A 13,463-nucleotide genomic window follows, 5' to 3' on the forward strand; every position below is an offset into this window, starting at 1 on the left:
ACATTCAGTGGAATTAACACACTTTAATTATATAGATCCAAAGCAATAATTCTTATTAGAAATGGCAGAGTGGTTATCCAATTAACCTAGTTTCATCTGTGAATTTACCAATCTAGCATACTCCTCCCCCCCCCCAAAAAAAAACCACCACAGTGGAATGGTAGATATTTACATTTAACACTTATTATGCCAGTTTACATTTCCTTACCTCTGAGATAGTTTTACTTTCCAACTACTATTGCTTGATAGTTTATCAATTATTTAGTAACAGACTAATAGAAAGTTATGAATAAAATAGAAAACCAAACAAAGAGAATGAACTCTTAATTGCAGATTAAAATAGGTTGGTATATTCTCCAGCTTCTGGAAGAAAATGCCTTTTCTCATGAGCTAAGTCCACAATTCTTGTCCAAAGACATCCAACAGCAACATGAGAGTTTGTATGTGAGAATTTAAGGAATAAGGTGATGCTGAATATGTAAGTGTAAACAAAACATTTTTTCATTGAGCCCAATAACCCAACAGAGAGAAAACTGAACACTTCCCTCCCCCACCCCCGTTTTTGGTTTAAATCAGATGAAGACGTAGTTATTTCAAAGCCAGGAACCAATAGTATTACTTGAGTCCACTGCGCAATCTCCATTGTACATAGAAGGAGCCAACTGGACTTCTGTAACCTGACTGTTCTTATCAACCCCTTAGCAGTGTACTTCAACGTCAGATAGATAAAGTAGCATTAGCCAGTAGATAGAGAACAGTTTAAACTCCAAAAGGCCGATTACCTTGTCTTTACAGCGGAGGCCAATCACTACAGCACTTGTCAATACAGTAAGGTTTCTGAAAATATTAAACCATGTTACTAGAAACTCTGATGATAATTTTAATCACAAAATTAAGCTGTGCAGAAAAGTAAGAAGTCCTGAGCAAAATAAACCCATTTGTGGTGTCTGAATCCATGTTTTCTGTATCTTCCTTCAATTCTGTGGTATTCACATCTGCAAAATGATTGACAGCCTCTGGGACTGCAAAGATACAAGACCATCCTGCATAGCCGATGAAGCCTGAGCCTAACAGAGAAACAACAATTTAAAGTTTAAGCATCAATGATGATGCTACCAATATCTTAGTGCCTAAAGTCCCATCCTAGCAAGAGGAGTTAGAACTCTCTCTTGACCATGACAGCCTCACTCCTCAGGGACTGTAGAATTGAAACATCCAAGATGTGAAGGAATTGGTCCCACAGCTGTGAAACACCCTTCCACAAGATTTTAAAAGACTAGAGATCTGATCACCTTCAGATTAAAATGTCTGACCCACTGTGACATACCGGGGTGCAATCTCAACCTATGTTAGACTGTGTCACTCTTGCCCTTCAATCTGGGATGCCTTGCAATGCCTTACTGTTGTAACTCCCAACCTGGACCACTGACAGCCTGCCAGCACACAGGTCACTCGTAGATGTGTTTGTGCAACTGCAGCTTGCCAGTCACACTGTGCCTCTCACCAGCCTTGGTTCCACTGAAGGGTTACCCCAACACACTCCAAGTCCCAAGTTTTCCCTCAGAAATGTATATCTTGTACTGCACAGCCCTCTCCTGGACAGTCCAAATGCATTAAATCCATTATTCTTTTAAGGGAATAATATACACGCACAACTCTCCACCCTAAATAGAGTTACCCATACACTTTAAACATACTCGATTAGATAAAACAAGGTTATTAATTACAGAGACAGATTTTTATGTGAGTACGAGTAATGAGGCATGAGAGTCAGAAATGGTTACAAGAAAAATAAGGATAAAACACTTTCTAGTACCTAACTTAACAGACTATATTCGGTTTAAAGCAAAGTTTCTCATCACATGCTTCCAACAGAATTACTGACCAAAGTCTTCAGGTCAGGAACCTTCTCCCAGACTCCAGTGACTGTTTCTTTTGTCTTCTTGGGTGCAGAGAATGAGATGGGCAAGGAGCAAGAGAGAGAAGGTGATGGGGTGTTTGCCCCTCCTTTTTATAGTTTCAGTCCCTCAATGAAAAGCATTTCCAGCTGTGAACCACAGAATCTGGTGGAGGAAGGACACCTTATGCTGTTTCTTTGCTAAGATGCAGATCTCTTTATCCCTGCCCCCATTTCTTGCCAAAGAATGGCCACTTGATAGGTGATGGCCCATCAGCTTTGTTGACACCTGGCAATGGGTGCCACATTTGTATAATTTTGGTGGTGCCCAGAACAGGCCTGAGCAGAGCCATCCTGTCCATAGGACAGACTGGGGCAACCACCCCATGCTTTGGGGGCCCCACGATTCAGAGTTGTGTTGGGTCCAAGGCAGCCTGGGGCTGTTAGCGGAGGGCCTGGCGTCAGCAGCAGCAAGCAACCTGGCCCCATCCCGCCCCTGCTATGCCCCTCTCTTCCCCCATTCCACCCCTTTCTCCATGCCCCTGCCCCGCCTATTTCCAGCTTCCATCCCCTCCCCTGAGCGACGCCAGAGCCAGCGGGGTGGAGTGGAGTGGGGTGGGCTGGAGCCAGGCTCCCTGCTAACCCCCCAGTCCACTTTGGACCTGCATTCCCCTTAAGCGCAGGGCCCCCCAAAGCGTGCTAAGCCCAAACATTGGTGGAGCCAGGCCCACATTCCCAAATATTGGTCGAGATGGACACCACTGACCCATATAACTCACCGCCTATGCACCTGGCTGGAGCATCAGCTTGCCCTTTGTCTCTGAGGAACCGGTTTAGCCTTTCCCCAGACTTATCTTGGAAAGACCCCTAATTTCAGCTTCTATTCATAACTTTACACATAATGTTGTTACATGTATTCCACCATGATATTACTGATTAGCAAGTTATGAGTTTTCAAATGATACCTCACAAGGCATACCTTGTACAAAGATTACCACAATAGTGTGTGGGGTCTGAATACAGGGGTGTGTTCCATCACACCCATCTTTTCTCAGTGCTTTACCCCTAGAATTTCCTGAGGGTGGCTTATGATGCAATTAAACAAACAAACCTTTGCTCCATTTCTCAGCACATCACAAGATAAATGTAGAGACTATAATTTTTGGAATAGCTGTTAGTTTTTATAATCCTGGATGCATTTTAAATTCCTGCATAGGTCAAGCTTTTCTTACACTGCATTAAGATCCAATAAGTTATGCAGAAAAGGGAGAGGCTGCATGTTTTGGGGAGTAGCTGAGTATTTTCTTAAGGCTAATGTAGGCACAAGCACATTTTCTGAAGGTTTCCTGCTAGACTGAATTTTTATATTCTATAGATGCTTTCTTTGTCATGCTGATGAAGATGCTTAGTTGGAAGACTCAGCTTTACATTGGTGGTTTTGTGGTGCATGCCAGTGTTCTGGCATGTGTAATTTACAGGCCTATTACTCCTGCTTGATAATGACAGCAAACCACAAGGATTTCCTGAGGAGATATTTCCTCAATCAGTGTATGCAGTATCTCATTGTTCTTTTTGCAGGGAGTGGCACTTCCTAACTCTAACAATGACATTGTAACCCAAATACATTATCCATTAAAAGCATGTGTAGGGGAGAAGTATGGGGGTTAAAATAGTACAGAGTAGTTGTGACCACCCTCTTTCTAACTACAGGAGTAATCCATTATTTTAGCACCTGTGTTAGGATGCTGAGTTATATGTGTCCAATGAGAGAATGATAAGAACATCTCTAACTATATTAAATAGGATTGAAAAAAGTGATATAAAGTTTCATCCTACTGAGCATAAGCCAAAGCCAACCACTAACTGATGAAGTTAAAGCAGAAGTTTTCATTACGGATAGGTGATTATTCCATAATTGTCCACTACAGGGTTCCCTATGTGTGTGTGTGTATATATATATACACAATCAAAACTCTGTATGTGGTACTATCCTACATATATAGCTCATTAACCTATACATGCTAAATTATTTAAATTAATCAGCAGCTTGACCCTTAATTATGTTGCCTGTCTCTCTGCGGTCAGGGACTCGAACCCCGACAATTACCCATTTACTGAAGTTATGTTAAGAAAGATACTTACCTGAAGACCCAGGGAATTTTTACAAAAAATTCATACAGTTGTAGCACTGCTTCAGCTGCATGAGTATTAGCAATATTGAAAGCCCTAATATAAATGGCTCTCAGACTTCAACAGCTATTTTCAGCACTATGCCAATTAAATCTTCTGGGTGCCTGTCTAATTCACACGATGTTGAAAACAGCTGCTGGAGATGGAAAATTGTTTACACCAGTTCCCAACATTGCTAATACTAATGCAGCTGAACCAGTGTTACAACTGTAAGAATTTTTGTACAAATTCCCTGGGTCTTCAGGGATTCCTACTGAATTAGGTTACTTTGATTGCATGCTAGTTTTCCAAGCAATGCAGTGGGTACTAATTTAGAAATCTCTGTAATGCAACTAAACCAGAGGTTGGTAAAAATTCTCGCACATAGACAACACTATAGAGAAAGTGACTTGTGGCTGACCCCAACTCAAAAAATCATCTAGCTGCTCCCAGACATCATACAGCTAAGCACCTTGTTCCTGTGGGAGTTTGAATTTTAGGATATGCAAGGCCTCTACGTTTGCAAGTTACTGTGTTAATGATGCAATGTAAGAAAAGCTTGTCCTACCCAACAACTGTTGCTAGATAGGATGTAGCTAAGAAGCTGCTGGTAATTAAAAAACCATTTATCTTTTTTTTTACTGTTGATGTAGCTTATCAAGACAATTAAAGCTGACCTACAAAGATAAGAACTTGTTTAGTTGTTTTTTTTAATTAGGAAGTACAGTATAAAGAAGTGCTGAAAGATGTAAAATCTGCTTGGTTTCTCTTTATAAATAGCAGGACTGTCTGCTCTTCCCTGGTTTTATGAGCAGACTTGTGGGAAGTCTTAGAAATGTAGGTTTGAACATTTCACACCTTAACTGAAGAGAAAGTGGTGCTGAATCTTAGAGCCATCCTTTCATCCAAGTGCTTCTCAGTCATTTATGTTAAATAGGTTTTTACAACACAAACCAAAAATAGAGTTTTGAACAGTGACTGATATCCTGGCCCCACTGGAGTCAATGCCCAATAGGGCCAGGATGTCACCTGCTGTGAATACAAATAATTTCCTCTCTCATTTAATCAGATTTCTCTTTCTTTGTGCTTGTGATGTCACAATTCTATTTGTCGTCCAGCTGCCATAGAGTTTTCCAAGAAAGACAAAACACCACACACATAAGGTTTTCTTTAGATATTATGAAGAAGGAGGGCGGGCACACATTCCAATTTATTTTCCTTTACAGGTCACCTTTAAGACAATTAAATCAGCATTACTAACCTACATACATTTGCTTGACATTCATGTGACTCTTCAGGAGAGTGGTATCTAAACTGATACATTCAAATCCATATCTGAGCTATCTCAGAGTTTGGATCTGGGGGTATGGTTTGCACGCTACTTTGCTTTTAAAGTTTTTATTTCATATACAGTTTTAGCTTCTTTTTGGGAAGGTCATTTAAATGAAAGAAGTGTTGAATTCTTGATTTTAGTAATTATTGTGTGATGACTTCTGACTGTCTTTGTGTTATTTTAGGTTTAAAAAATGTTACAACAATAACAGGCAAAGGAATCAATTTCTTCAGTCATAGCTTTTCCTTATAGGGCAGAATGAGGTATTCAATATGCAAAACACCTATTGCATTACATAAGAATGCAATGAACTGGCTGCAGTATTGGTCCTATTAACTAGCTCTGGTGTAAAGTCTCATTTAGGCTGGAGCAGGGAGGATGTGAATAGATTGTTATTCTAAATTATGATTATAGTAAACATTAATTAGTCTCTTCTTTAATACCTTAATGCATAGTAAAAGAACAAAGGGTCATTTTATAAAATTAATAGCTGTTGGCATAAACAAATGAAAAGAAATACTACTTTGTATTCCATCAGATCAACCTGTGGAATTCACAGCAACAAGAGTTTGTAGAATCAAATGCTGTGGCTGGAATTTTAAAATTACTGGATAACGTCCATATTTATGTAATTAAATCTCATGGATTATAGTATCAGCTGGAATCAGGAAGGAATTTTTGTCACTGCGTACTGCAAGGCACTATGAAATCTAGAAACATTGCAGGCAGGGCTCGATTACCCTATAGGCAGACTAAGCATGTGCTTAGGGCACCAGCAAAGCAGGGGGCACCAAAAAAAATGAGATTTTTTTTTTAAATTTGATATTTCAAAAAAAGCATCCAAGTAGTCATCATGGGAAAAATCAGAACTTTGTTAGACTTCCTTACACTCCACTACACACTCTTCCCCAGTTTTTCTGTTCTCTTTTTATTAGTTATCCCCACCTAAACCAGGGAGGCATCCTACTAACATAGATCGAAATAATGCAAGGAAATCAGAGACTGTAACTGATCATCTACTCCTGGTGGTAAAACAGACATTGTTCTAGAAGGTGTGAATGTGTCAGAGACTGAACCTGCTCATGCTGTAAATAATAGGAGAAAAGATCCTGGTATGTGGGTTGATTTCAGTACCGATGATGTAGCTTACTGGATAGATCGTGGACCAAATGACTGTCAACACCACACTGGGCCATTTGAGAAATCACGTCAGACTTTTACCAATGGCAAACAAACAAGATATTATCCACAAAAAATATTTTTTGGCATGAAAGCGAATGGTGAGAAATACACTCGAGAATGGCTACTGTATTCACCATCAACAGGGTCTGTGTACTGTTTTGTTTGCAAACTTTTTGCATATAAACCTTCAACATCCCGGTTTGCTGCAGATGGATTTAGTGACTGGTGGAATACTGTTTTAATTGAACAACATGAAAATAGCACTACTCACAGAGATTCGATGTTGACATATTTAAATCAAAGACAGGGCTTTGGATTGACACAGAAATTGGAAGAACAAATTAAAGGGGAGCGTGAATACTGGCAACATATCTTGCAGCATGTTATAGCTGTTATTCAAACATTAGCTGAACGTGGTCTGCCTTTCCAGGGATCAAATGACACATTTGGATCATTGCAGAATGGAAATTTCTTGGGATTGTTGGAGCTTGTGGATCAGTTTGACCCATTTTTAGCAGGCCATATCTCAAAATATGGGAATGCTGGCAAATGTAACCCATCATACTTATCCAAGACAATATGGGATGAACTCATTGGTCTAAAGAGTGACAAGGTTTGTTCAGCTATTGTGGATGAAATAAGTACTGCTGGGTACTTCAGTTAATCTGTCGTGTCTACACCTGATCTTTCACATATTGATCAATTGAGTATTGTACTAAGATATATGTCTCCCACAGATGGAAAACCAGTTGAACGATTTATAACATTCCTCAATTTGAAAAGCCACACTAGTGAAGAAATGGCAAATCAGGTACTGCATTATCTGTGCCAAGTTTGCAAAATAGATTTCTCAAAGGGCAGAGGTCAGCCTTATGACAACGCTGCCAACATGTCAGGGCATTATCAAGGAATGCAGAAGAAGCTTTTAGAACAGAACAAATATGCCATATTTATACCATGTGCTGCACACTCTCTCAATCTTGTTGGACGCAGTGCTGTTGATTGTTGTCCAGTGGCACTAAGTTTTTTTCTCAACAGTCCAGTTACTTTATACCAGGGGTAGGCAACCTATGGCACGTGTGCTGAAGGCGGCATGTGAGTTGATTTTCAGTGGCACTCACACTGCCTGGGTCCTGGCCACCGATCCGGGGTGCTCTGCATTTTAATTTAATTTTAAATGAAGCTTCTCAAACGTTTTTAAAACCTTTTTTACTTTACATACAACAATAGTTTAGTTATATATTACAGACTTATAGAAAGAGACCTTTTAAAAATGTTAAAATTTATTACTTGCACGCGAAACCTTAAATTAGAGTGAATAAATTAAGACTCGGCACACCACGTCTGAAAGGTTGCCAACCCCTGCTTTATACAGTTTTCTCTGCCTCAACACACCGATGGGCATTTCTTAAAACATATTTGGGCAATGATCGTGTGTTGAAATCTCTTTCTAATACTTGCTGGGAGGCACATGCAGTGGCAGCAAGTGCAATTCTGGAGTCCTATTCAAAGATTGTGGATGCATTAGAAAGTATAGCTGAAGACCAATCAGAAAAGGGAGAAACTATGAGAGGCAGAAAACATTGCAAACAAGATGCAGGAACTAGAGTTTGTAGTCATGTTGACCATGTGGAGTGAAATTTTACAACACTTTTACCACACAAGTCAAGCTCTCCAAAAAAAGAATTGAATCTGAAAACATATGCAGACCTCTGTCAATCATTAGCAGACCACTTACACACTTTGAGGAATGATTTCAAAAGATTTGAAGACATATCAAAAGATATCTTGCCTGATACTAACTACAAAGAATCCCAGTCCCGCAAGTGAATCAGGAAAAAACAAGCAAATGATAGCAGTGCAACAGAAACAGCACTGAATCCTAGAGACAAATTTTGTGTATCTACTTACTACGCTATAATTGATACAGTGGAAACTCATATGAAGAGGAGAGGTGAAGTGTACAAAGAAGTATCAAGTAGATTTTCTTTTCTAAACGATATGAACTTATCTGACGAACAATATTCACAAGGTTCCCAAAAGCTAGTTGACTCATACCCTGTTGACTCAAACATGAATCTCTGTGGAGAAGTATGGCGGTTCCATTGTTATATGCACGCAAAATTTAATGAAACAGGAAAAATGAAATTCAGTCACATTGATCTTCATGACACAATATTGAAAGATGGAATACAATGTATCAGAGGGGTAGTCCTGTTAGTGTGGATCTGTAAAAAGCAACAAAAAGTCCTGTGGCACCTTATAGACTAACAGATGTATTGGTGCATAAGCCAATACATCTGTTAGTCTATAAAGTGCCACAGGACTCTTTGTTGCGGAATACAATGAATATTTCCAAATGTAGAGATCGCACTATGTATTTTTCTAACATTGATGATTACTAACTGCTCCGCAGAACGCTCTTTTTCTCAGCTGAAAAGAATAAAAAACCCTCAGAGAACAACAATGTGTCAGGACAGACTTGATTCACTTTCTCTATTGTGTATGGAAGTGGACATGCTTCATCGAGTCAGCTTCGATGAACTTACCCAGAATTTTGCAATCAGAAAATCTAGAAAGAAGCTATTTTAATTTCAGCATACATGTAAATTTTGTGTCATTTCAAATAATAAAATTTTATTTTACAGTATAGTATTGTTTTATTTTGAATTACATGGGGGGGCACCATAATCTTTTCAGTGCTTAGTGCTTCTAAAGGTCATAATCCGGCCCTGATTGCAGGAGCATTTTGTCTTTGAAGCATCCAAGTATTTGTCACTGATATTGTCATTGTACTGGGCTTGGTAGACAAATTGCTTAGTATGACATGTTTTCGTAATTCACTAATAAAAAAATTCTCATGATGCTCGCATTGCCCTAAAATAAATTACATCATCTTTTTTAAAAGTAACTACAATATGTTTAATTAAAAAATGTCTGGTAAATTGAATATCGGGGGATATAGTGCATTAGTTTTTTACTGATGAAGACCCAGATTGGCTCACATGTGACAGGATGATATGAATATCATTATTTAAATCTAGTCTGTAATAGACATAATTAATAATCTCTGTTCAAGGAAAGTCCAGCACTGCAGAGTCAAGGGTTGTTTGCTTTCAAGATGTCTTTGGAAAGAAAGGAGGCTTTCCATCAGATGGGGTGGGAAAAGAAACATGAACAGCATCTGTCAATACTGCATTTATCAAACCTCTCATTCTCAAAACACTAAGACTCATCCAAGTATGAAAACAACATGGAAACGGGCATTCAGACGTTGGTAAAATTAAAATTGTTGGGTTGTTTGTTTTTGTTTTTAATTGGAAGTGTGGCATACACAGAGAAGACAACCATGGGACACAGATAACAAGAGGAAAACAAGAGTGTTGGGCAACAAATGTTCTGCCTGCTATCTTTTCAGTGCTTTGGAGCAAAGGGTAGGCTTAGAATTTGAAGTAGTGTGAGGAATGGTATAATATTCTATGTTGCTATTTTAAAATGTGTTGAATTTTCTAAACACTTTTTGTTGCTCTTAAATTGTCAGAAAGCCAGTCAATATCAGGGAATGTTAGGTCAAAGCTTTTGAAAAGTGACCACTTGTTTTTGGGTGCCCAATTTCAGACATTTTTGTATTTGATTTTTAAAGGTATCAGGTACTCACAACTCCTATGGATTTCACTTGGAGATGCAGCTGCCCTACACTCCTGAAATACATAATGTGTCAGACGTGTCAAGGTGTCTCAGGTTGGACAACCCTAATCAGTGATCACTCTCAAATTTTGGTGCCTTTGTTAATTCCATGCAAATTAATAGACAGTTGTAGTAAAATATTTGCTGCAACACTAAACAATGTGGGTAAAGGTCTTTAATAAATGTGTACCTTAAAAATATTTACAAATGCATTAAAGAGATGACTTAAAGTCTGACTTCAACGCAGCTACATTTATCTGCACCAGCTGAGTATCTGGTGTCTGCCCTTTAGCATCATCTTCGTGTCAACTTGTCCATCTTCCCATGTGACTTTACTGTTCTTAGACTCCAGTCTCATGCACATTAGTGGGTGTCATGGTAACAGAGAAATAGCTGCATGTAACAGGTTAGGAAAAAACCCCATAACTCCTGAATGTTAGGCAATAGCCAGAAGGAATATTTCATTAAAGTAAAAAATAAAGGAGATGTTTTTAAGTGATTTGTGTGTAAGAAAAAATAAACAGTAAACAAACAGACAGCCACCTTCAAAGCTGGAATGTATAACTCAGCATTACAGTTATAAACCCTTGATGCAGAACAGTAACACTCTACAAATTAGCTTGGGACCAAATTCAGGCAGTGAGGCAGATTCTTCTGTGTCTGTAGAGGAGTCCTGAGGCTGTTTCTAACTTACCTCAGCTTCAGTCACTTGCAGTGCCAGCCATGGATCTGGCAGAGCACCATATGCCTCATTCCCCCACCCGCAATATGCTGCGTACACAAAATGTATGTGTGTGGTGGGGCAGAGGTGGGAGAGAAATGGGTGGTATAGCGCCAACTACATTGGCTTTGCACCATCCAAGTACTCCTGTGCCAGGAGGATCCTTCTGCTGCCCCTTAAGGGTGGTACAAAGCAGTCAGAACAGGGGCCAAGGATTGAGGCCCATATTTATATGGTGATTGGATTCTTTATAGAAATGCAGTTTACAGACCATGTGTGGGGGGGGTTAAAATTAGAATTATGAGTTTTTAGCAGATTAGAGGCATGTTGCTGGAGGGATGAGTGAGGAAAGCGGGGTTTTGAAGAGAGATATAGAAGAGGAAAGGGATAGTGGATGCTGTACAGGATCAGGGAGGAAACCTGATGACTGGGTGTGCAGGGCAGGAGCACCATTGGAGAAGGCACAGGGGCATATGTGACATGTGAGAGAGGAAACAAACCAGGAAGTAAATTGGTAGAGCATGAGGTGAAACAGAAGTATTGTAGGATGAATAACCAGAGATGCAGGCATGAGCAGAAATGGGCAGAACCTTGAAAGTGAGGATAAGGTGTATGAAATTTATGCGGAGTGCATCCAGGTAGAGACTTGGAGAAAGTGGGTAATATGATGAAAGAGGTGGGTGAGGAAGATGAGGTTGGCAACAGTATTTTGGATAGATTGGAGGGGAGCAAAGTTGAAAAGCCAGAGAGACAGTGGTTACAGTAGTCAAGTCACAAATTACTGTGGTCCAGTTTATTAATGGAAAGTGGGGAAAATACTTTTTTTTTAAAGAAGACCGTACATCTCCAACCAATATCTGATCTTTGTGGGCAAAGTCCTGGCCCTCTGGATGCAGATGGCGCTAAAATTGTGGAACAGACTTGGTTTCACTATGCTGGTGGATGCATCAGGCTGTGGAGAGGCTGCACAGGAAGACTTTGCTTGCCCTGCTGAGTGTTTCTCTCTTCAGTAATAGGGAGGGAGGTTTAGGGACAGAATGATTAGAGGTGTGAATCCACCACTGCAGGGAGCCACTGATTAAAACCTGTTGAGGAAGAGTACAGGCACCCTTCTGCAGCTCTGAAACTATAGGAGTAGGCACAGAATGGCTCTGTTTGTGGCCTGGATGAGAGGAGTAGAGGAAACTACATTCCCCTATGAAGGTCAGCTGAGCAAAGCATGGTGCTATTAGTCTTTGTACATGGTAGATGACTTGGCTTCAGAATAGGAACAGAATCTGCCATACCGTTCAGATGTTCCTAATTTCAAGGAATGTCATTCTTTTTCATCCCTACACTTCACACAAATGTGATGTCCCTAACTTTTACTATTTATTAATTACATGAGAAATAAAGAATGAAACTGAGGTTATAGGAAAAGGTATTTACACAAGAGGACTCAGTCCCATCTCATTTTATGTTTCCTAACAAATAATTTTTGTGCCCTTCATCTGGGTCTTTGTCACACATCGTGCCCCAAATTGGGATCTTTTCAGGTTGAGAAAAATGGCTCCTGTATACCCGCATCATTTAAGGACAATCAAGGGCTTCATGGAACTCCCACAGATTTCAGTGGAGAGATACCCACAGAGTTAAATGGAACGTTGATTGGATCCAAAAGCATCACTTTCCTCTTTCTAATATGTGAGTAAACAGAAATGATAGTAGATGCTTCAGATTACAGTGGCCTATTCAAGGTTGTGGGCTATTATATGGTGTATTGACTCTAGCTATTCATTTATTAAATTAAAGCACTAGGTAGAGTCTCAAGCCAAGACACTTGAATCTGTGTCCAACCTTGCCCAGAATCTGAGGGAGCAATACAGAGCTCCTGTACTGTTCTGGACACATTTCTATTAAATATAACTTAAATGTTAACTTAAGTCTTGAGTGACTGATCTCACTATTCATGAAGTACAAAATTAATCTTTGTAAAGCAGAACTGTACAGAAAGAGACTTAATTTCTTCTACAAATGGGCCTGAGCTGCAAGTTTTGGATAAATATCTGAACTTTCCCAACATTCAGGGTATATTCAGATAGAGTATTTTGGTTCATCCTAATATTTGCCTTTGCATTTGGCAATTTGGCTTTACATCAGAAAACATAGGAATCAATCATTTTTAGACTGGTATCTTTCACAAACTGCCTATTTTTTCTAGCTACTACTGTAGTATGTTTTGGAATCTCCCTGTAAAACTATTAATGTTACTGTAGAAATTGGGAAGAAATAGCCATGGCTATATGAAGTGTAACACTGTGTTTAATGTACATCTGAGTGTCTTCTAAAATAAACATTTCTTATGAACAATATTTAAATATATTTATCTTTAATGCAACAGTATAAAACCTCAGCTTTATGGCCATATTCTCTTAATTTTATTCCCAGCCAATTATTTCCCCTTAGCTACTCCCTTTATCTGTGTTAATTATTTG

The 13,463-nt window shown here is 39.3% G+C and overlaps 1 long non-coding RNA gene across 3 annotated transcripts in view; it reads left to right on the top strand.

Annotated features, from left to right (window-relative positions):
• Positions 1–13,463, top strand: part of LOC123370931 — a 61,037-nt gene that overhangs the window by 21,461 nt on the left and 26,113 nt on the right. Inside the window, exon 3 of one of the 3 annotated variants that reach the window (XR_006579641.1) lies at positions 12,525–12,672. The exons of the other annotated variants lie outside the window; for them this stretch is intronic. This is a non-coding gene — a long non-coding RNA (uncharacterized LOC123370931). The remainder of the gene's footprint in view (positions 1–12,524; positions 12,673–13,463) is intronic. 3 annotated transcript variants of the gene reach the window in all.

Source organism: Mauremys mutica, chromosome 5, assembly GCF_020497125.1.
Source record: "Mauremys mutica isolate MM-2020 ecotype Southern chromosome 5, ASM2049712v1, whole genome shotgun sequence".
Classification (NCBI taxonomy): domain Eukaryota; kingdom Metazoa; phylum Chordata; order Testudines; family Geoemydidae; genus Mauremys; species Mauremys mutica.